General features: G+C 38.6%; 1 long non-coding RNA gene across 13 annotated transcripts in view; it reads left to right on the top strand.

Annotated features, from left to right (window-relative positions):
• The window catches only part of LOC144381642 (uncharacterized), a 201,364-nt gene that overhangs the window by 84,602 nt on the left and 92,864 nt on the right, over positions 1 to 23,898 (top strand). For 7 of the 13 annotated variants that reach the window (XR_013447287.1, XR_013447290.1, XR_013447285.1 and 4 more), the window contains one exon: positions 3,106 to 3,208. The exons of the other annotated variants lie outside the window; for them this stretch is intronic. This is a non-coding gene — a long non-coding RNA (uncharacterized LOC144381642). The remainder of the gene's footprint in view (positions 1 to 3,105; positions 3,209 to 23,898) is intronic. 13 annotated transcript variants of the gene reach the window in all.

Raw genomic sequence — 23,898 nt, 5'->3', positions numbered from 1 at the left:
GAAGCTTTTATTTAGGAATTTATCGCAAAATGAATTTCTGAAGACCAATAAAAGAAGGTGGAAGCACTGCTTACAAAGTATAGCAGTAGTGCAAATAGATAAGTCCAATAATTAATTTCTGATGTACCCATGAACCTCATCTCTTTTGTGGTTTCCTGTTTTGTGGTTTTTATATGATACACAGATTTCACTTCGTATGCCCATCAGTTGTGTGCATTCATAAAACAGATCTTTGTGCTATTAATATAGGAGACCTAATATAGGCTGAGGATTTGATACAGTGCTAATAAAATTAAATTATTTTTTTAAAACCTGCCAAATGGGTAAGATGTTTGCCCTGTATTAGTGACTATCATTTTGAAGTGAAACCTACTTTAATGAATACCTGACAAAGAAACCTTTTAAAGGAATGATTATCTTTGACATGAATATATTCAGCTACTGTTTATACAATGAAATCTTAACTAGTTGGTAAAAATGGCACAATATTACGACGGGCATAGAAAATATTCCATAAAGAAAATGTAAAGACTGCCTGAAGAGTTAATGACTAATTCTGTTATCTGAGTTGGTGCTTCAATGACAGTTTGCTCTGAGAAAAGCTTATGTTTATGGCATTCTGAGTGCAATCTGTACATTTGAATTATACCCGGAGCCTTATTAATGCTATGTGTAAATTATAGACATTACCAAAGGAAGAAAGCATTATGTTTGCATTCTGCTTTCAGATACAAGGCAAGGTAATTATGATTCATGACCTGGTGACTATATTTTGTGTCTTAAAACTGAAAAATAAGGGGAAAAATGGAAAGTACTGGGGTATGAATGTAATAATACTTAAAATGATGACCTCATTGCTAGGGGCACCTGGGTGGCTCAGTGGGTTAAGCATCGGACTCTTGGTTTCGGCTCAGGTCATGATCTCATGGGTCATGAAATTGAGCCCCCCACCTGTCAGGCTCCAAGCTCAGGGGGGAGTCTTCTTGAGATTCTCACCCTCTTCCCCTCCCCCCCACTCATATACTCACTCTCTCTCTCTCTTTCTCAAATAAATAAATCTTTTTAAAAATGATGGCCTCATTGCATTTTTCATCTTCAAATGATATGTTAAAGCACAGATAAATACTTTATCATACAGTGGTCTGATTATGTTCAGAGAAGAGGAATGAAAAATTTAAATGGTTGAAAAATTTAGGCCATAATGACAGGATAAGTTATTTATTATTAGCCTGAAGGGAAAAAGGCTAAGTTGTGAATTCATGAGTCCGCAACTAAACAAAAGATAAGTAAACAGGCAATCTATTCACTGTTCTTCATTGCCACTGAAGACAGCAGCTAAAATTGGTTAAATAAAAAACATTCTTAACAGTGTGTCTAAGAATGGTGAAGGAAAATATGGGATACTTCTCCTTGAAGAGTTTTAACAAAGAGGACATATATCTATAGGTAAAGATTTCCCTGGTGGCTGAAATATGAATTATATGTTTCTTGCTGGTCATGATTCTATGGAAGCCTATTCTCTAAAATAATGCAATACTCTGTTGTCCCACACAAGTGGTGATGTCTTTTGTGTTTAATGTAAAATTAAATATTTTTTGCATTGAACTTCACTAATTTAGGAAGTTCCCACCAGTCAGTAGTGAAACCCAAAATGAGGGTTCGGCATTCTGTGTCTCCTAGTTATTTATAGAGTGGGGCATGAGGGAGAAATTGGGAGAGGTGGACAAAAGGATTGGAAAATGGATAAGGACATTGAATAAAAGTATTTTAGGGCAATGATTTTTAATATGAGCTGCAATTAGAATCATTTGGGCAATTAAAAAAAAAAATACCAATGCTTAAGTCCTGCTAGCTTAGGGTGGGACCCCAGCATAGGTCTTTTTGCAGACTTTTAAGGATCTGCAATGCTCCTAAAATTAAGCAAAGTACGATGGTAAAAAAAAATCTCTATACCAACCATTGTTTCAGAGTAACATGAACCTATGAATGGTGGGATTTAGTAGAAGCATATGATGTAGTACTAAGAAGAGTAATGAATCAGAACAGGTACATTCTAGCCCTTACTCCATAATTTGTGAGGTGTGTGACATTGGGCAAGTTACTTTATTACTTGAGGCTTTGATTTCCTCATGCGTAAAGTGAAGGAAGTACATGGCCTTCAGGTCACCTCTGATTTCCTGATTATCTGGCGGTATGATTGCACAGATTTTTTTGCAGGAATCTGTGCTTAAAACATATTTTCCAACTTGAAAGTTATAGCAATAGCCTTAAAATAAAGAGGATCGAGGCATCTTACTAATTTTATTTCAATGTGTTTCTTATAACCAGTTTTAAATAAGACTATTGACTTAAGTCAGATCATCAAGTTGAAGACCATGTTGTGAAAGACTTTATCCATGTGTAACTCAGCAGACATTTTTGAGCAACTGTTGTGTTCTAGACACTGTTCTAGAAACTGTGATGATGCAAAGATAAAGAAGACACAGTCCTTATTATCAACAAGCTGATGGTTTTGTAGAAAAGACAAAGTGAATTTGGAAATGGAATCCAAATTCTTTTAACCTTTAAAAGGCACGTGCTTATGCATCAATACTCCCCAAAACAATAGCAATAGACCTCAGAATTATGAGAAATCTGTTCTTTTACTGGATTTGCTTCCTGAATAATTTCTATAAATCCCTGAGGAACACTTCCATGTCCTACAATCTGTCCAGGTAGTCGCTGATCAATTGACCAGCCATCCTGATCTAGATGTTATAGCTCCAGATCCTACAACTTATTTTTTGAAGTCCTGTAAATGTCTTTCCATGCTGCTGTTTCTCTTTTTCATTTCACAGTAGATGTATACAGAGTTCTCCCTTAATTCCTAGAGCACAGCCATACCCACCATTACACTTAAGACTTAACTGAGGGCTTAGGGATAACTCAAGCACCATACAGAAAGTACCTTGTAACTCAGCTGCCCCTAAAAGTTACTTGCTACTCTTAGGATCTTCCATTAATATTAAATATAAATAAATTAATATTGTGTGTTGGAGACGTGGCAGGTCCCCCAGGCATCTTCGTGTTGTGGCATTCTTAAACCTCTCCTTTGTCTATAACTAGGAAGAAGTCTGCCCTCTTCCAGTCCATTTCCAGGCCTGCATCATCTTCCACCCTAGAATGATTGACCATGGAAACATCCAATTCCTTCATCCTCATCCACCAGGTACTCTTTAGCCTTAGGAGATTAGGCAAGGTGATAGTAACAGTTTAAAAGACATACTTCAAAGTCTGGGTTATTTATATTAAAAAAACCCCATGGGTGGGTTGCCGACAGTTCAGCCATTGTCAAACTGTTAGAAGGCCATTCTGAGTATTTACTGCAGTGTGATGTTAAGAGAAGGTAAGACCTGGCTCCTGATATAGACTGTTCTAAACCAATCTGTGAGAAAATTTTTGTATAAAGGACATTCATATCTCCCAACAGGAGGGGCCAATTTTCAGGCATAAGACTAAGTCCATATTTAGGAAAAAAAAATCTATCTGTCTCTGTCTCTGCAAGGGTGTATTTATGCTAAAGATAGCAAAATGTACATTGATCAATGGCACATTTAACATGTTTGTTTGAAGTACTAGCTTTCAGATGCATGGTGACTTAACATTTTTCTCTAAGAACAATAGGTGGTTATTATGTTTATAAAAGTATTCTGGTGATTCTCCTAAAGCAAAAGAATTTGCTCCATAGGTGAATTAATGTTTCCACTAACACATTTGAGATGATGTCTTTCCAGTAAAGAAAAAAAACCAAACTTGATTTCATTAAATACCCTACCCTAAGGGTGAGAAAGGCACCTATCCAGACTGGGGGCAGGAGGGAGTGAGGATGGAAAAGCTGTTCAGGGTGGGGAATGACTGAACAGAGTGCCAAATGTTAGATTAGGAGCCAAGTGAGCTGGGGCAGGGAGGCCAGGAGACAGTGATCCAGACAGATGGAAAAGCATTTGTGAAGTCCTAGAGACCAGAGAGAAAGAGGGTGCCTTCAAGAGGAGGTGACATTTTGTTTGTGAAGCCATGGAGGGGATGACATTTTGGTTGTGAGGTCATGGAGGGGAAGACATTTTGGTTGTGAGGTCATGAAGGGGGTAACATTTTGGTTGGGTAGTTTTGACATTCGCATCTATTTCATGACTCTAAAAAAAACCAAACCATTAAACTTTGATTTTTGAAAATCACTAGGCAATTTGTAAAACAAACACTCTCACCTCCTCTCTTATTCTCAAAGATGGAAGGGCCCCACGGAGAGATGGTTAGGTTGAAAGTATAATAAATTGTAGGCTATATCAAAGACTACATAGTTTGTAGACTATGTCAAAATGGACATAAAACATCTTATTTCCTGAAGCTTTATCACAAAAGTTTCTCTGTACCTAATACCATGCCTGTAGTAGTCTGTATCTATTTGATGAATGAATGATTATGGGAATATTATAAAGGATTTTTTTTTAAGATTTTATTTATTTATTTGACAGAGAGAGAGGCACAGCGAGAGAGGGCACACAAGCAGGGGGAGTGGGAGAGGGAGAAGCAGGCTTCCCGCCGAGCAGGGAGCCTGATGTGGGGCTTGATCCCAGGACCCTGGGACCGCGACCTGAGCCGAAGGCAGACGCTTAACGACTGAGCCACCCAGGTGCCCCTAAAGGATTTTAATACAGTTCCTCAAATAGGTGTCTCATTTCTAATTCTCCCATACCCAAATAAGAGATTTAACTACCTTAATGAGATGATCTTACTATATTATCTCATTTGATCATCCTAAGAACTCCATAAAGTATATATAGCATATAAGTTTCATTTTATGGCTGTAGAAACCTAAGCTCAAGGTAAGTGATCCAAGGTCACAGATTAGAAATGAAAAAAAATGTGAGTTTTGAATCCAGGTTTATTGCTTCTAGTTCATTCATTAATTTATGCATGCAATAAACATCTACTGAAGTATGTCTGCAATCTCTATTGAAACCTCAGCTTAAATAACCCATAGTTGAAACACTGAGTCACACAAGGACAATAACTTAGAAATAGGCTATTGTTGACTAGAACCATTTTATGAACTGAATTAAAAGTTTCCAATATTTTCACAAATAAAGACTTTTGGGGGGATTCTGCCTAATCAATTGTATATTATGTCAAATCGTTCTATTTTGAGATATAAAGGGTTGATTGCCTTTAGTGACCCCAACCACCAAAAAGATTATGATGCCTTCCCCACCCTTCAACCTCTCATATATGTATTTCAAAAAAAATTTTTTTAATTTTATTTATTAATTTGAGAGAGAGAGAGAGAGAGAGCATGAGCAGGGTGAGGGGCAGAGGGAGAGGGAGAGGGAAAAGCAGACTCCCTGCTGAGCAGGGAGCCTGATGCAGAGCTCAATCCCAGGACTCCAGGATTGCGACCTGAGCCAAAGGCAGGCACTTAACTGACTGAGCCACCCAGGTGCCCCCCCCCAATTTTTTTTAATATGATTCATTAATTAGTGTAACGTAGTTCACTAAAGTCTACTTTCATCCCCTAATAACTACTTATAACCTCTTTTGGCATTTTTGGTACCCTAAGCACATACTTAAGTTTGCTCTTTGCTCTTTGCTTATTCCAATCTGGGATACCAGATGTCCATTTGTACATTTTCTTTTAAGATTTATTTATTTCTTTGAGAGAGAGAGCACGCATGAGCACGGGGAGGGGCAGAGGGAGAGAGAGAGAATCCCCGAGGAGACTCCTGAGCATGGGGCCAGACATGGGGCTCAATCCTAGGACCCTGAGATCATGACCTGAGCCAAAATCGAGAGTTGGCCACTTAACTGACTGACCCACCCTGGTGCCCCTGTACATTTTCTTTAGCATTGTGCCCTACTTGTATACCTGTTGGTTAATTTGGAAACCAGGGATCAGTTGACAAACTAACTTTCTGGTTGAAGACTATAATTCTGTTCTCAAGTGGACAGGAATTATGTCCTCCTGGGCTTCAAAGGAAGTAATACAAGCTACAGAAAGTTCCTTGCTCCTATTCCAGGTGGATAGAATGGTTGATACGATGTGGTATATAACTCACTGTGTCACTAGAATGCCATAAAAATCTTTTTCAAAAATTGTGGTCTTATGTATTTTGGTATAGGAAATTTTGACACTTTTGAAGATAAATATTTGACGAGGTTCTTGCTACTCCCAATGAGCTAGAAATTAACATTTTTGAAATAAGGTTCCTGCCATTTTGAAACTTGAGCCTTCATTAATTACTTTTAAATTAGTTGTGGGAACTGTATAATCTTATAATTGTAACCTACCAATAAAGCTCTCTACTCTTTTTAAAGAAACATATTACAAGTAATTTGAAATGTGTAAGTAATTAGGAATTAAATGGAAAAGCTTCGAGACAACTAATACTCTTGTGTAGGTAAAGGCAGATAAATCTTGAGTTACAAATTAAGTCTTGTGTTAAATTTCTTTTCTTTCTTAAGGGTAAGGGAAAATCAGAACATAGAAATATTTTTAAACATCAGTCATATATCGTGGAGGCAAGGAACACAGATATTTTCTTGACACTGAGCAAAATTTAGTTTGAAATACCCTGATATCTGTGGATATACTATTTGAAGATTGTGTTCTATGTTGTGTGTTTAATGTCTTTTGGCTTGCTTTGTCAAAAATTCCAGTGATAGAGAAATAAGGAAATCATTTGACTTTTACAAATCTCAGTTTCTTCATTTATAAAATAGAATTCACACACACACACACACACACACACACACACACACACACACACACACGGGTGGGGGAAGACAGAGATATGCATTTCATAGTAGTTAAATCAAATCTTGAGCTCTGGAGTCAGACAGGTGTAGACTGGTATCCTAGCTCTGTCATTCTCTAACTGTATGACCTTCGGTAAGTTGATTCTCTGAGCTTCAGTTTCTTTATTTGTAAAACAAGATCATAACAGTACCTACTTCTAGGCCTCTTTTAAGGGTAAAATGAGGAATGCAGTTGAGTGCATAGCATAGTGCTGGTATCTTGGACTTTGTATATATTCGATAAATTAAATAATTTTATTAGTGTTTTTTAAAGCATTTTACAAATTCATAGTGCTAGATATTTTAATCAGAACCATTTATCAAAAGTGAGATTCAAGTGAGATCTGTATCTTCCTCCACAATATCAGAGGTAATGGCCCCCTCCTCAGATTCCCCATGCAGCACTTTCCTCATTTTATAGATTAGCATCTAACTTCTACAGTCAGAAATGATTATAGCTAGCTAGCTATAGTCTGAGCCTATCTTTCTCACTGGTTTATAATTCTGGAGGATAGGGACCATATATTTTGAGTTGAATTTTAATTGCATCCCTGGCTGCAATTACACTGTCTGCACATAGTTAAATTATAAGCAAAGATAGAATTTCAGTCAACAATTTATCCCTGCAATCTTGAGTCGTACAATAGAACCACTGAGAGGGAACCTCTACCTGACTTGTCTCTAGTCAGGGGCCCAGTTCTTCTAGGATGTATGCTAGTGGGGGTCCCATAAGGAGCTTTAGGGTGAGAGCCTTCAAGGGGTGGGAAGAGTACTTTGGCTTTGCTGGTCTCCAGGAGGAAAGTAGCACTTTTGATGTTAACATGGTTGCTTGTGCCCTGTGTCTCCTTAGAGCCATCCATCAGGCCCTGCTTTGCCCCAGTCACTGTCTGCTCTTTGCAAAGAATATTTGTGATGGGATTATGAGACCTGAAGTTCTATTTCTGCTAATAAATCTGCTTTCCTTCTAAACATACCCACACATGCACACACACATACACAACTATATGTAACCATATGCAGAATCCTCATTCAATGTTAGTCCTGACCTGAACTGCAATACCACTTTAATGGTGTGAAACTCCATGGAAATAAAATTAGACAAGTCTGTCATGCGGTGTGTTTATTGTAATGCATCAGTGTATCCATTTTAGAAGTGGGTGGTATTTTACATGGCTATTTTGTATTACTTGAGGATAATTATTTCAGATATTTTTGCTGATTTCTCTATAGTGTTCTGGAGAAAAAATTTTAGACATAAGTGATTTAAAGATCTAATCATAATTATGTCAATTTAATTCAGTTCATTAAATCGCTTTTGAGCTTCTATTACATACAAAGCACTGAACTAGGCAATATCAGAGATACACAAATGAATAATAGTGCATGGTCCCTGGTCTCTAGAGAGGTCATCATTTAACATCATTGCCATTGTCAAAGTGTATTTCTTAATGATGATTCTATCCATATATGGTATGCCTAATGGGGTATGAAACTGGTTAAGCAAACATCAAAGCCTACTCAAATTTTTTGTTGAAAAAGATAATGTATATATATAAATAATAATATGCTAGTTCCCAAGACTTACTCTTGACAAGCAACACAAACACCAATAAATATGAAATACATTCAATTAAAAATTATAGTAAAGCCTAATTTATCCGTACTATGAAAGAATGAAAATGTTTATTATTTTAATTTTCCTGATAATGGAAACTTACATTCCCTTTAAAGCACCAAAGCATTTTAAATATTAACCAATTTGGGGTATATCTTCTAAAATGTGTGGTCTATTTCTCTTCCTTTCTAAAGATATGTATTCTGAAACCAAATTCAACATTTTTCTTAATGAGACTGGAATATTATTGTGAACATCAAATCGTATGCTATATTATAAATAGGGAACTTTTCAGGAACAGTATTGAGGTATACAATATAGTGATTCAACAATTCCATACATCTATTGTAAGTATTTTTTCAAAAATCTTGTTCCCTTAGTGGTTTAGTTGTCTGAGTCAGTTATTATTGCTATGTAATAAGTCACCCCAAACTTAGCAGCATGAAAAAACTCGTTTTATTATGCTCTTAGATTCTGTGGATCAGTAATTCACTATAAGCAAGGAGGGACAGCTCTTCTTTGCTCTATGATGTCTGGCTCCTCAGCTAGGAAGACTCAGATGAGTAGGAGTGACTTTAATAGATGATGTCTGGAATAGCTGGGACTAGAGGATGTAGTTTCAAAATGGCATCTCACTCACCTGTCTGGCACCTGGGCTGGAACAGCTAACAGCTGGGTTTAGCTGGGACCATTGACCAGAACACCTACACAGGGCCTCTTCACAAGGCTTGGCTGTTCAGAGCCTGGTGATTGGGTTCTGAGAGGGAAGGCCCCAAAGAAGGGCTTCCAGAAGGCGAGTGTTCCAAGAGAAACAAGTGCAAATTTCATGGCCTTTTCTCGTAGCCTCAGAAATCATGCAGTGCCATTGTATTAGTAACAAGTGAGTCATAAGGTCAGCCCCAGACTCAAGGGGATGAGATTGAGACTCCACTTGTTAATGGGGCAGTGGTAAGGTTACACTGGAAGAGAGCATGAGGGATGGGAGAGATTGCTGCAGCCATCTTTGGAAAATACAGTCTGTCAGCAACCATTTGTTATCGCTATCAACAGTATCTTCTCCCTCTAGGATTCCCACGTACTTAGTGTCCAGTTTCAGTTCTAAAATGGCAAAACAAATAAACTCTCTTTTAAAAATTAAATGTAAAATCAGAATATGCAGTCATTTGGGTGAGGCCTAAGGGTTTTCTTATGAATGGAGTGACTGAGTTTTAATACACTGACCTGATGGTAGCTAGTCTGGCTGCTGTGAGGCTATAAGGGGGTGCAGCAAGAAGGTGGCTGTCTGCAAGCCAGCGAGAAAGACCTGGGAAGAAACCAGACCTGTCGACACCTTGATCTTGGACTTCCAGCCTCCAGAACTGTGAGAAAATAAATTTTTGTTATTTAAGCCCCTCAGTCTGTAGTATTTTGTATGGCAGCCCTAGATTACTGATATACTGGATAACTGACTTCTCAGAGGATATGGTCTTAGTCCTACTGCCCCACCACGTATGCTCATCTATGCTCTCTTTGCTCTACCCAGATATTCCCATGTTTCTATGTCGTCACTCAAGCTATCCCTCCTATCTAGAAGGTTCTTTGCTTCTTGTCTGGACCTATTAACTCATTTCTCAAGGCTCAACTCAGATGCCATCTTCTCTGTGTTTTACTTAACCAACCATCTAGACAGAATTAGCCACTCAATCCCTGTGCACATACCTTAATTTATCATTTTTAATATTGAGTGATAATTAGTCATCTCTGATCCCCTCTCCCCTGCCATAGAATAAGTGGTTGAGGGGAGGGACTGCATCCCAGTTCCCCCGATTTCTGGTACAGTGCCTGACATTTAGTAGGTGCTCAATACATGTTTGTTGATTTAATACGTTACCCTAGAAACACATAAAATTTAAGACCTGGAAGACACCTTAATGATGATCTAATCTAGACTTTCATTTTATAATTGAATAAAAGGTTGTTTCAGACAGATATTCCAAAGGAAATCACAACCACACTTCCAGTTAGTACAAAAAACATCCTGAAAGTTGATAATTTTAGGGAGGATTAAACAATTGAAAAGGCATGAGCTCATAGAGCTGAGAAGGGGAATGTGTTCCAGACATTGGGTGGGGCATCAGGAAGGTTTGGAGACAGAGGAGGATGACTGAATAAAGTGAGTACCAAGTTAATGCGTGCACATTTAAAATGCATTATTGTGATTTGGAAGGTCTGTTCACAAATCTTCAAAGAAACTACACATTATATTTTATTATTTTTATTATCTGTATCTCCTAATTTTCCCTATTTCGTTTTTGATGCATAGGTTGTTAGTGACACAAGTCAGAACTTTATTTAAATTGTAGATTCCTTTATTTACTGAGTAAAGCAGTTAGAATTGTGCTGTGTGTAACTGCAGATAAATTAAAATAATAAAAGCACATTTTCCCCTCATCTCAGTTTTCCCACCCAATCAAACCTAAGGTAAGAGCAAAGATCTTAAGCACCTCCTTTCAGTTCATTTTCCCCCTGGTAAACTTCCAAGGATAGGCAGGGCTGCCATCTTTCATCCCTCATCCATCTTCCCTCAGAAATACTTTCTATTCATTGTGGTGCCTGGGTCGCTCAGTTGGTTACACGGCTGACTCTTGATTTCGGCTCAGGTCATGATCTCAGCGTCGTGAGATTGAGCCCCATGTTGGGTCCCATGCTGAGAGTGGAGTCTGCTTGAGGATTCGCTCTCTCCCCCTGCCCCTCCCCCCTCTCTCTCTCTAAAATAAATAAATAAATCTTTAAAAAAAAAAAAGAAAAGAAATACTTTCCATTAAGTCCTCAGGGGAAAATGCTAAGGGTTGTGAGGGTATGATTACTTTCTTGTCTGCTAAAACATACTGGCAGTTTGGACTCCAAGCAATAACATATGAAAGGGCCTGTTTGCATCTGTTTCTTAAAATGGTCTTTGTGTCTAAAGAGACAAGACAATAACAACAATAACAAAATAGCAGAAAAGGCACAAAAGAAGCCTAAAATCCCATGCTTTCATTATGGAGATAAAGATGATACGTTACCAACACATAAACAACAACGCAGGGATTGTTGTGAGACATCAGTCAGATGATATTCTAAAGAGCTCAGTTCACTGCCTGGCACTTCCTGTGTGAGTGCGCACAAAGCTGTGAACCGTTAGCTGTGAATAACGGCAAGAAGTTCCATGTGGCAGCATCACTTGCCCAGTGTGCATGTGAACTTGGGATAATTACTTACCTTCATGACCCTCGGTTTTTTCTCTGTCAAATGGGGATAATGATGCCTTTCTGTGGGGTTATTGTGAGAATTTGGTGAAATGATAAAAGGGAAAGGCACAGTGCCAGGCACTCAGAAAGACAGATTTCCTTTTGTCACTGGCAATACTTGGGTTCTTTTTTTTTTTTTTTTTAAAGATTTATTTATTTTAGAGAAAGAGAGTGAAAGCATGAGCGGGGAACAGGGGCAGAGGGAGAGGGAGAAGCAGACTCCCTGCTAAGCAGGGAGCCCGATGTGGGACTTGATCCCAGGACCCTGAGATCATGAGCTGAGTGAAGGCAGAGACGCTTAACAGACTGAGCCACCCAGATGCCCCAATACTTGGGTTCTAATTTTTTTAAACTAATTCTCTAATGACTTTGGACAAGTCGGGCCTTAGAAGCTCATTTTTCTCATATAAAATGAGGAGTTGGGCCAAGGATATTTCTTTTAACTATAAACTTCTTAATGAAAAGAGACCCCCCTCAATGGGGCCATCACTGACCATTTGACCTTGGCTTCCTCTTTTCTCCCTTTGCTTGTTGAGGTCACTGCAAGACCTGTGTTAGGAATCTTTGTGAGATAATAACAAATGATTTGTCCTGTACATGCCCAGGATTTATCTTCATGCATGGATACCTCCTGAAAATGTTGAGATTACTAAGTAAATAATGCATACAGATGAACCATTTAATTGTGCTTTCATGTTCTGGGCTAGTATTAGCACAAAGTTTCTGTTAGCTGGTCAGAGCTTGGATACCTTCAGGTATCAAATCCTTGTGCCTCCAGGCTCCCACACTTTGTAGGAGCCATTCAGTCAGCATTTATGCCTAAGAAAAACTGGAGACTTGAGAGTTAATGATTTGAAAGAACTTTATTGTAGAGTTAAAAAAAAAAAATCAGTGAGAGAATCCCGAAATTAGGAATGTCAAACTGTAGGTTGACTATTTAAATTGCTCAGGCCTAGGATTTCCTTTGTCTCTGCCAAGGTAGAAACTTAAAAAATGACTCTGTTTTATCTTTTGCATGTTAGAGTGAAGGTAGTTTCTCAAAATCCTACTTTTCCCTAAAGTACACAAGAATTAATGAGTCGCTAAAAGCACAGATTTTATGATGTATTAAGCATGATTTGTCTTCAGTAATGGGAAGAAAATTCCCTTAGAATTGTGGTTTTCTAGAATATAAAGGGGACATAACACAGAATGAAGAAAAAAAGCTTTGGAAAAGCAAGAGTGTCCCTCTGAAAAGAGCACTGAAGTGAGAAAGGAAATGGCAGTGGGAAAGGACGTGGGTGGAAGAAGATGATTCAGCCAGAGAGGGCTGGGGTGAGTACTGTGGGCTGGCCTGACTGAGTGTGAAGTAGGCGGGCAGTTATGACTAGCATTGAATGGGAGATAATTAAGAGCAAGTTGGTACCAGTAAGTGCCAGCAAAGGGAAGAGAATATGTCCAGAAAAAGCAGTTCTTTATTTTAATGCTGAATTAAAACACCTACCCATTTGGGTCTTGAGAATTTCATTTTGAAATGAAAAAGTATTTGCTGGAAACAGAATGCAGATGATTGTGAAATTTTACATGCTTTCTTCTAGTTGTCGTGGTGAAAAAGTTTCAAAATGATATAGCTGTGCTGGGTACTCTTTCGTGGAAAGAAACATATATTTTAAAATATCAGCCATTCTATAAAGGAAAAAGCATTGCTGTTCAAAGTCATGCACAACACAAGTATCAAGTTTCAATTTGGGATCAGCTACACACACATTTCTGACTCGTTTTTAAGAGAAAGGACTGAAAATGCACAGCTTCCATCGCCCTTTAAATAGCCTTCTGGATTGAAGAGCATTATAATTAAACTGCACCAAGTGTCACTGTAGAGAAGCTTCTAAATTATGGGTCTGAATGGGGGCGAGAAATGCTATTTGATTGCTTGACAATCAAAACCAGAAAATGTTCACATATGCACACCCCAGACTTACTGTAATTATATCGGATGGAGAAGTGGGAGGATAGGTGTAGCCTTGAATTCAATAATTACTTGTTTATCTCTCTTTCAAAAATTTAAAAGAAAAACTATTCATAAATTACTCAGGAATACATATTCACAGAGTAGTCTTGTATAAGAAAAAAACATATTAGCAAGTAATCAGTCCTTTCAGTGTGTCCCAGAAATTGGTTGTGAAAACATGGCCATGTATGTCCTCAAAGTACTCTCAAAATTTGGAAACTAGTACATTGAACTCTTCAATAAGTACTTTATTTCAAACAGAATGTCAGGAGGGATGTTCATCAGGGCTCTGAAATCTACTTATTGTACTGGTTTGCACTCCATTTCGCCCAGCTCTTTGCTTTCCGGAAGCTCTCCTTTTGCTCTTAGGATGGGAAGGAATAGGGAGATGCTATCAGGACATTGCTCAGACAATTCAGAACCTTTCTTGCCTTTTAAAGAGGCCCAAAAGATGCCTCTTGGAAGGAAGGTGAGAATTTAATGCCATACCAGCACCTTTACAAAGTGTTTGATGCCCATTTAGGTACTGCATATAGGGACAAACATTAAACATTTGACTGGGAAACAAACTTTGGTGCCTGAAAACTGTCAGGCTGAAAATGAAGACATAGCACATTTTTCCTGATGCTTTCCCAAATGAAAAACTAAGACCATAAATTATACACATCATCCTTTAAATGTATTATCTATGTAAAAAAATGATGTCATGTTCTCCAGTCTTCTGGATTGACCCTTCCTTTAACATTTAACTATGGATCTGGTTTCCATCTCAAGTGATGAGGAAAGTCCATTATCCTCTTCCAACCTTCCCTCTCCTGGGCATTTTTCACTCCAGATTCTCACTACTGGTTTTGTATACGAATTAACAATTTTTCTTTCATAGATAAATAAGTGAAATGTAGAACATATTCAAGAATAATTCAACAATTTAAGAATTGGGTTGAATGGTTCTTCCTAAAGAGGGATATTTCTAGACAATAGTATCTAGTCCCATAGAGTGAACCATTAGCTAGTCATAGAAAGACAGTTTCACTTTAGTAAGGGTAAGATATTTCTGTGGGTCAGAGATTTCCCAAGATAGCCTCAAGGGTCTGAGAATGCAGAATCCCTCATCTCTGGAGGTGTTCGGAGTATTCACTGGCTGCATTAACTTGAGAATTCCTCACAGAAGTAGACCCAGAGATGAGGATCCACACGCAAGTATAGCTTATCTGGCAGGTGATCCAAGGAAAGAGTGGTAGGAAAAACAGAAGTAAGACAAGAAAAGGAAGCTGGAAGTGAATATATATATACTGTTCACACAAGAGTCCAATGGTAGAAATAGGAACTCTAATCCCACTTGGAAATTCTGGAGGCCAGTGTAAAATACTCACCTCAGTTATCCTCCCAACAAAATGAGAGAGCTGGGATGCTCATACACAAATTTCCATCAGCTGAGGTTGAAAACTACTCCAGGAAACCATTAGTCCTCTGCCATTTTCTGCCTGCCTGGTGCTATGCTGGCAGTTGAAAGACAGGCTGGCACACAATGAACTGCTAAGAATGAAAAGGGTATAAGTCAGGGTCTCAGTAGTATCTGTTACACTAGCTAAAAACTTGAGAAGGCTATTGTAGAAAAGAGATTGTAATATGATAACCCAAGGACTGACTCAAGAGATGTACCCAGAGATGTATATTTATTGGTTTTTCACAGTGTTGATTTTTTAAATTGAATTTGAATGACCATAGGTACTACCATATCCTCTTCAGTGTGCCTCAAGCCGTATTAATCTCTACTGCTAGTTTCACACGTTTGCATTGTTTGTCTGCTCTTGGAATTTGCTGTCCAGGAGGAAATTCAAATCTGAGATGATGGGTGGGTCTGGGAAATCTTGCAGGTCACCGCCAACTGTGAAATTCTGTGATGCTACAACTAGACGATCCCTAAAATTCGTTTCAGCAATAAAGTTCTATAGATTTAATTATATGCTATCTTTTTAATTATCTTTGCAAGTTCCTTGAGGCCAATAGTATAGGCCCATAAGTGCTCTTGACTGATTAAAATGCAATTATGCATTTCTAAATGCTAATAAATAGAGCCACATTCATATATAAATTCACTGCTACTACAGTGTTTGCACCGTACAAGTGTAGCTTGACACGCATCCAAACAGATAACAAAGAGAAACAGCTCAGTATTCAGCAGGCTTGATTTAGGGTCTACAGTCATACTCCAGTATATTTGTTAAGGCAAGCATGTACATTGATGCTCACCCACTTAGTCTTAGATCACAAGGAAAGATGACCTTGGCAAACATTAGAGCTTTTGAAAATTGGCCTTGCATTATGCTAAGTGCAAGAAGCCAGACATACAAGGCTATATACTATATGATTCCATTTATATGACATCTGGAAAAGACAAAAATATATGGATGGAAATTAAGTCCCTAGTTGCAGGGTTGGAGGTTATGGTAGGGGGAACTGACTATAAAGGGGCAAGAGGGAGGTTTATGGGGTGATGGAAATGTCCTCTGTCTTCTTCCTGGTGGATTACACTATGGTACACATTTTGTCAAATATCATCAAACTGTACATGGAAAAAAGGGTGAATTTTACTATATTATATATTATACTATTTTTATTTTATAGTATAGTAATATATATAATATATATACTTTATATATATATATATATTAAACCTCAGTAAATCTGACATTTTAAAAAATTGAAGAAAAAAAACAAACCTCTAGGTCCCAGCCAAACTCCTTACCTGCTGCCACACAGGAAGCTTCCCCAGCATCCCTGGAAAACCAGGGGAGGCTGGACTGGATGACCTCTCAGATAAAAACACATAGTTCCCCCAGTCCCTGAGTTACCTCTTATTTTTAGCATTCCAAATCATCTTTGTTCCTCCAACATGATGAAAACAGGTCAATGGATGAAATAAGGTTTGTTTTGTTCTTGTTCTCAACTTCCTGCAACAGTATCTGCCTTAAGTCTTTTTACCTCCAGTGTTTTTCTCTAGGCCCAATTTCAGAATTCACATTTTAGTATTTTGACATATTTGTTCCTTTACTTATTTAAAGGAGATTTAAAGGGGCTGTCTAACTTCCAAGCAAAATCCTAGGCTGTAAGACCCGTTAAGTTGAGAGGAGAAATGATGTGGTTTGACTAAGCCTGAATGCCTCCAAGATTCTACTTCAGAAGCTGAAGGGCTTGTCTTCCCTGTCAAATCCATTTCTATTTTCTTGAATTCCCTGTGCACACCACATTCCTAAAGAAACTTGTCCTAGATTCTTCCATGGGTAAGCTGTTCTCTGGGTGTTGTTCCATCTGGGGCAGCTGTCAAATGCACTAATCTGGGGAGCAGGCAGCAGGATGGAGTGTCAGGTGTCATTTCCATTTTCCTAGACAAGGGAGAGTACTCATGCAGCTCCATCAGGGAATGAGGGATGATTATAAGAACCTGGGGCAGGCACCATGTACTCTATGTCTCTATTAGCCTAGAGCATCTGGCACATTCCCCAGCCTCACACTGGGTGCTTGGTAACTGTCAATTATTTGACTGACTGACCTCTCCTCCTCTCTGTGGCAGGATTTCCTTCCTGAGAGACTTGTACTCACCCCTCATAGTTCTGCTCCACATCCTGAACCTCCAGATCCAGTCCTTCCCTCCCAGCCAGCCCTAAAGTCTGTTCTAGGTATCCCTTCTTTGAGCTTTCCTAAGACCTTCTTATACCTATCATAGCCTATATCACTCTATATTTTAATTGTATCCTGATTTCTCTGCCCACCCCCTCCTGCTGTTCCTCACCAGCTCCTCCTCCAACACTAGGCTATGAGCCTGTTGAGGGCAAAGATTTTTTTTTTTTATTCTTGGAGTGTGTGTGTGTGTGTGTGTGTGTGTGTGTGTGTGTTCTATCTGGAACATTATAGATTGCCAATGAACCAATAAAAACTTGCTCATGCTACTTTCAGAAGTTTGCCGTATTAGTTGGAAATGATTTCAAATGCAAGTAAAAGAAAAGCTTGCTAACTTGTATTGGCTTATACAAATAGACATTTCTTTTTCTGATGTAAAAAAAGATTTGGAGAAAAGCAGCTGCTGACCATGGTTTAGACACGCAAGAGGTCAAGGCCAGAGATTCTGTGATTTATTTGACCTTCCCTTATGATAACAAGATGGTTTTTTAAGTGCTCAGCTTTTGAGATTAAGTGAAAAGGAACTATATTAATTTTCCACTATTGTGTTACAAATTGCCACAAACATAGGAACTTAACACAACACAAATTTGTTATCTCACAGTTTCTATGGGCCAGGAGTCTGGTCAGTGGTTAATTGAGTTCTCCACTCAAAGAATCACCAGACTGCAATCAAGGTGTCCGCTGACACTGCATGTCCTCTGAGGCTCAGGGTCCTCTTTGAAGCTTACTGATAGTTGGTAGAATTCAGTTCCTAGGGCTGAGGCTCTCACCTCCTAGAGGCTGCTCCAAAGCAGGTCACAATATGGCTGTTTGCTTTCCTTTAAGAGGCCAGCAGGAAATGATCTCTTTTGAAAAGCTTGCCTGATTATGTGAGGCCCACTCAGGATAATCTTCCTTTTGATTGACTCAAAGTCAACCAATTGGTAATATAATCATGGGGGTGATATCCCATGGTTCTACATACTCAAAGGGAGGGGATTCTACAGGGCATGTACACCAAGAGGCCATCTGAGAATTCTGCCTACCACAGGAGTGATGTCATGTCTTTCATTTGAAAAGCAAATTGCTTCTTAGAGTTCCTCTTAATAGAGTTCTGCTTATATCTCATTGGCCAGAACTACATTACATAGCCATTGCTAACTGCAAGGAAGCCTGGTAAAGAGGATATCTAGCTTTTCCAACTTCTACAGAGAAGACAAGAAAAGGGGAGGGGCGGGGAATAGATGTTGGATTAGTCCATCAACAGACTATGTACAGTCAAATACCCTCAAAACCTTAATTATAGAATATTAGATCTGGAAGAGCACTAAAAATTATTTAGTACAGCTTTTCAATTTTCTAGATAATGAAACTGAGGTCCAGAGAACTCATGTGACTTTCTTGAAGTCACACATTATTTCCTTTGAAGCACTGGACAAAATCACCCTACCATATTCTGCTTCTCTAATAGTTTAGTTTATCAAATCTCCAAAAAAAAAGAGGATATTATACAAATAAACTAATGGTAGAATGATCTCTCTTGAAGTTGATCACTGATATACCTTCCTATCACAATAAAACAGGTTTCTACCTTCTAATCATAATTTGTGAAGCAAGCAGCTCAGACAAGAGGGATGGTTGGTAAGGCATCAGTGCAGAGGGCAAGTCTGCATGAGTTCAGAGAAAGATACACTCCTGGCTCAGGAAGTCAGGGAAAGCATCAAAGAGGGCCTGGAATTTGAGATGAGCTTTAAAGAACAGATAAGGTGTAACATGGAGAGATCAAGGAGGGCATTCCATCTAGAGGGAAACATCAAAACAGGAATAGATATGTTAAACTAGAAAAATGTACAAGGAATACAGAGATCAACTCAACTCGACCAAGCTAGTTTCAGAGGTTGATTTATTAGTCTAGGAAAGAGGTAATGCTGACTTGAACTCGGAGGGTGACAATGGAGGTGAAAAGGATGACAGTGAGGATGGAAGGAAAGTTATATGTGCCGATTGGACAGGTTTTCACCGAGTCTGTAAGCACATATGTAGAAAGTGGGTTTATTCACTTCCTATCCCCAGTCCCATAACCAGTCCCTGCACATACTATATATTCAGTGTTTTTAGTTGAATTTTTGAATGATTTGGTACAGAAGATAAAGGAAAGGATGATATTAAGAAGCACTTGAGGCTGGATTGGAGATTATGAGGAGGTGAAGAATGGCACAGAGTATGAAATTCAGTTTCAGACATGTTGAGCTCCAGGTTTAGTAGGTCACTTGGGAGAGGCACCCAAGAAACTGATGAGCCTGGAGATGTTTATTTGCAATTTGTAGCTGTGAGGGCAGAAAAAGAAGGTAGTGGAGAACTTTAGGCAATGCTTACATTTAAGAGGGAGAAGATAAGTCAGAAAAGGAGAACAACTAGTTGTAGAATTGCTCAGAGAAAGAAGATTGTAGATCCAAGAAGAAAGGGAATAAGAGTGTCTAAAAATCATAACCAACAGTTATTGAACAAGACAGCTTTCAGAGAGAAAGGGGGAAGAAAGAGAGAGCAAGAGTTTTAGGAGTGAGTAGGGAAGAAGAGCTGACAGCTAGTATAGTTCACTTTCAGAAGTTTTAAAGATTTTATTTTTACTTATTTGAGAGAAAGAGAGTGTATGTGTGAGTGCGTGCATGCGTGAGCAGGGGGAGGGGCAGAGGGAGAGAGAGAGAGAGAATCTCAAGTAGACTGAGATGAGCACAGAGGACAATGCAGAGCTCAATCCCACAACCCTGAGATCAATGACCTGAGCCAAAATCAAGAGTTGGATGCTTAACCAACTGAGCCACCCAGGCATTCCCAGAAGTTTTAATAATAAGAGGAAAATCAGGGATGACAGAATCAAGGGAAGATGGTTTTTGGTTTTTGGTTTTTTGGGGTTTTTTTGTTTTGTTTTGTTTTTGTTTTTGTTTTTTGCTCTTGAGAATGGGAATGACTTAGGCACTTAGCTTCTGTTTTGGGGAATGGGTTAGAGGAAAGGGGAAAGTGAATATAAAAGAGAGATCCTGCTAAGGGAGGAGGTCAGAGCATCTGGAGGGTGTTGGAAGGTGGATTCAGAGAGGAGGAAGTACTCCTTGTCTTCTGAAGCAAGAGGAAGAAAAGAGGAAAGAGAAGGAAAGGAAGGTTTTTTCCATTGCCCTGCACTAACTGGCTTTGGGCCACTTTGAAAACCTCCCTGAATCTCAGTCTTTTCATCCATAAAGTCAAACCTGGGCCTAGGCGGGCACTAGAGTATGATAAACTCTATAATTTTGCTCTAGACATATTTCTTAGGAGTCCCTCCCCTCCCCTGCTGTCCTCAAACAATCAATTGCCAATAATGGTGATAATAGCAATAATAGCAGACACAATTTATTGCATGTCTCAAAGGACATACCCAACTAGGATGAATTCTGAAAAGCTACACAGTGGAAAAATCATTTGAATGTACCTTGAAGGATGGCAGGTGTATGTATGTATGTATATAAAATGTCTTAGTACAAATATCTCAAATCTTATAGGTAATGCAGTGTAATGTTTATTCTATTTCTTTCCTGAGTTCAGTCAACCCTCATCTCGTTTCTTCCTGGCTTTTTGTCTGTTTCTGTGCTTAGTTTTTGAATTTATGATTCAAAATGTTTCTCATATTCCCAAATGCTTGTTTGAGGATATATAATTCAGTTTGGAGAGTTGTGTTACTGTTGGTGAGTTTTCTCCCACTTTGCCAGTATTTGGGGGAGGAGTTTTATGAGTTGAATTGTTTGGATTCTTTCTGTTTTTTATTTTTTAGATTCTTTTCATTTTTATTTTAATGATTTTGCTTGGATGAAGACTGATCTGCATTTCTGTGGACGGGCTGAATGGTGGGGTGGTTGCAAGATTTCTGGATCAAGAGTGCCCTCTTCTGTCAGTGTAGCAAAGTATGATTTTTTTTCTTTTTTTTTAATTTGTTAATTATTATTTTATAGAAGATGAATGATAGGAAAAGAGATTATGCTTCCTTCTATTTTTTTAAGATTTTATTTATTTATTTTGAGAGATAGAGAGTGAGAGCAAGAGTGAGAGAGAGCAAGAGAGAGAGCATGAGCAGGGAAGAGAGATAGAGGGAGAAGCAGACTCCCTGCTGAGCAGGGAGCCCGATGCAGGACTTGATCCCAGGACCCTGGTATCATGACCTGAGCTGAAGGCAGATGCTTAACTGACTGAGCTACCCAGGTGCCTGCTTCCTTCCATTTTAGAGGGAGAGAGAATCTGACAGGTTCTTAAATTTGCCCCTCAAGTCTTTTCCCTGTACCCTGCATAATTTCTGAAAGTCACCTCTACCTTCTTTTGACCCCTCTGCCTAAAACTCTGTCTTTCCAAGACTGCCTCCTTGCACCTTACCCACTTGGCTAAGTACCTTCCCTGTAGTATGTGCTCTGATCTACCAGCATTGTTTTTCAGTATTTTCAAAATTAGGGTGGACTTTCTCTTTTGGGTGGTGGCTTTAGATCAATCTTAAATCTAGCTCCCCTTTTTTATACTCTGTACGGTTTTTCTCAAACTGACTTTGTTTTCCTGAGAGGGGCTTTTATCAGGACTGTGGGGGCAGCTTGCTGGATTCCATGTTTATTTTTCTATTTACAGTTAATTTGAAATTTGGACATTCTCTGTTTTCTAGTTATTGTGAAGACATGGGCATTATGTCGCATTATTTGATCTTCCTGTTCTTTGTGGTTTTTTGTGGCGGGGTGGAAGGTGGGAGATTCAGATTTATTCCACCACTGTTATGTTGGCTACCTAGAATTCCTCCATACTGTTTACTCTAAATATAATTTACCAAAAAGATATATAGGAATCCATTGACTCAAATTATCTCATCTTTCTCTTAAAGCTTCTGTATCAGTTAATTCAGTTGGGCTACTGGTTGAAGAGACTCCAAAGCCAATGGTTTAAACAAATTAAGGGTTTTTCTTGTGTAAAAAGAGGTAGGTGGCAGTGGGCATTGGTTCAGCAGGACAGTGATGTCAGTGTTTATATATCTGTGACATCTTAACCTTTCTCTCATGGTTGCCACAATTATAAGAGGGCTGCTCCACTTCTAGCATTAACTCTAGAATCTAGCCTGAAAGAAGGACAGAGTACACAGGGCAAAAGGTATTTGTTAGCTATCAGCTCCATTTTAAAGATCTTTACTGAAAGCCCCATCAAAAAACTTTTGCTTATGCCTAATTGTCCAGAGCTGGGTTAATGACAACTTCTAGCTGCAAGGAAAAATGGGAAATATAGTTTTTGTTCATTTGGGGTTTTTTTGGTTTATTTTTCCTAAGTACCTTATTGCCCACAACAAAATTGGGGAGCTATTAATAAGGAAAAGGATATTGAGTAGGCAACTAACAATTCTCCTCTACAGCTCCCAAATTCCAGAGTCAGAGAGTTGCTGGTCTTGCACCATTGACCCAGAGACAATTCCCAAACCCATGACTATTGACCATCTTTGGGAGGTCCTAGGAGAAACCTATATCAGGAGAGGTAAGAGAATGACAGACGGACTGACCAACTATGGAAAAGAGCCAGAATAAAGCAAGACTAAACATTGTCCCAGGCTGATTGACCCTTAATCTCAGGAGAGGGCCAAAGAGCTAATAAGTGGTTCTTTTTTAAGAAAAAAAAAAAAATTAAGGAATACCTTAGCTTATAAACAAGGACATAGTTCTTGTCATATCTTTTCTCTTTTCTCCATTCTTTCTCTAAATGGACATAATTCTATGATGAGAAAGCTTCTTTACGAGATAAAGTCTAGTAGAAGATCATCTGTTCTCAGCATGGAAAGCTCTAATGGGCTAAAATTCATTTCCAGAATGAAACTCAGCCACCTCATCTAACACACACACACACACACACATACACTCATAGAGACTTTCATGTATGATGCCCTCATAGATACATACCTCCAGGTAATCATTAACTGAGCTACATATCCATTTGAATAACCTCATTTGCTGAAATATGTATACTACTCATTATTCTTTGGTCTTAAATGCAAGCTACTTTTGTAGGTACCCCAATTAAGATTCATTTCAGAGAATAGGGAACTAGATAGTGAAAAATCTCCAAACCCAAAAACAAGCATCCAAGTTTATAAACACACCCATTTATTTACTCCGGCAGACAGAATCTTGGCATATAATAATTACATTTTGATCCACAGAAAACTCTCAGGAGATATGAACTTCTGGTTCTACCACTAGCTAACTGTGCTATTTAGAGCAATTCACTTAGCCTCTCTGAACATCATTCCTTGTTTTTAGAAGAGTGAAGTTGGCATTAGTGTTTGTTTCCTCTAAGATCCAATATCCTATTTTGGAGATTCTAATATTCAGTTAGCAATTGTTCGATGTCTACTATGTGTTAAGCACTGTCCTATGCACTATGGACACATTATAATCTAGTAATTACAATGGGGGAGGATTTTAAGTCAATTAAAAGGAGAGGGTAAATAAAATATCTAGAAATAAATTTAAACACAAGGTGAAAGACCT

The sequence above is a fragment of the Halichoerus grypus genome, chromosome 4 (assembly GCF_964656455.1).
Source record: "Halichoerus grypus chromosome 4, mHalGry1.hap1.1, whole genome shotgun sequence".
NCBI classification, from domain to species: Eukaryota; Metazoa; Chordata; class Mammalia; order Carnivora; family Phocidae; genus Halichoerus; species Halichoerus grypus.
The sequence above is the reverse complement of the archived record's forward strand: the minus strand, read 5'-3'. Positions and strand labels throughout refer to the sequence as shown.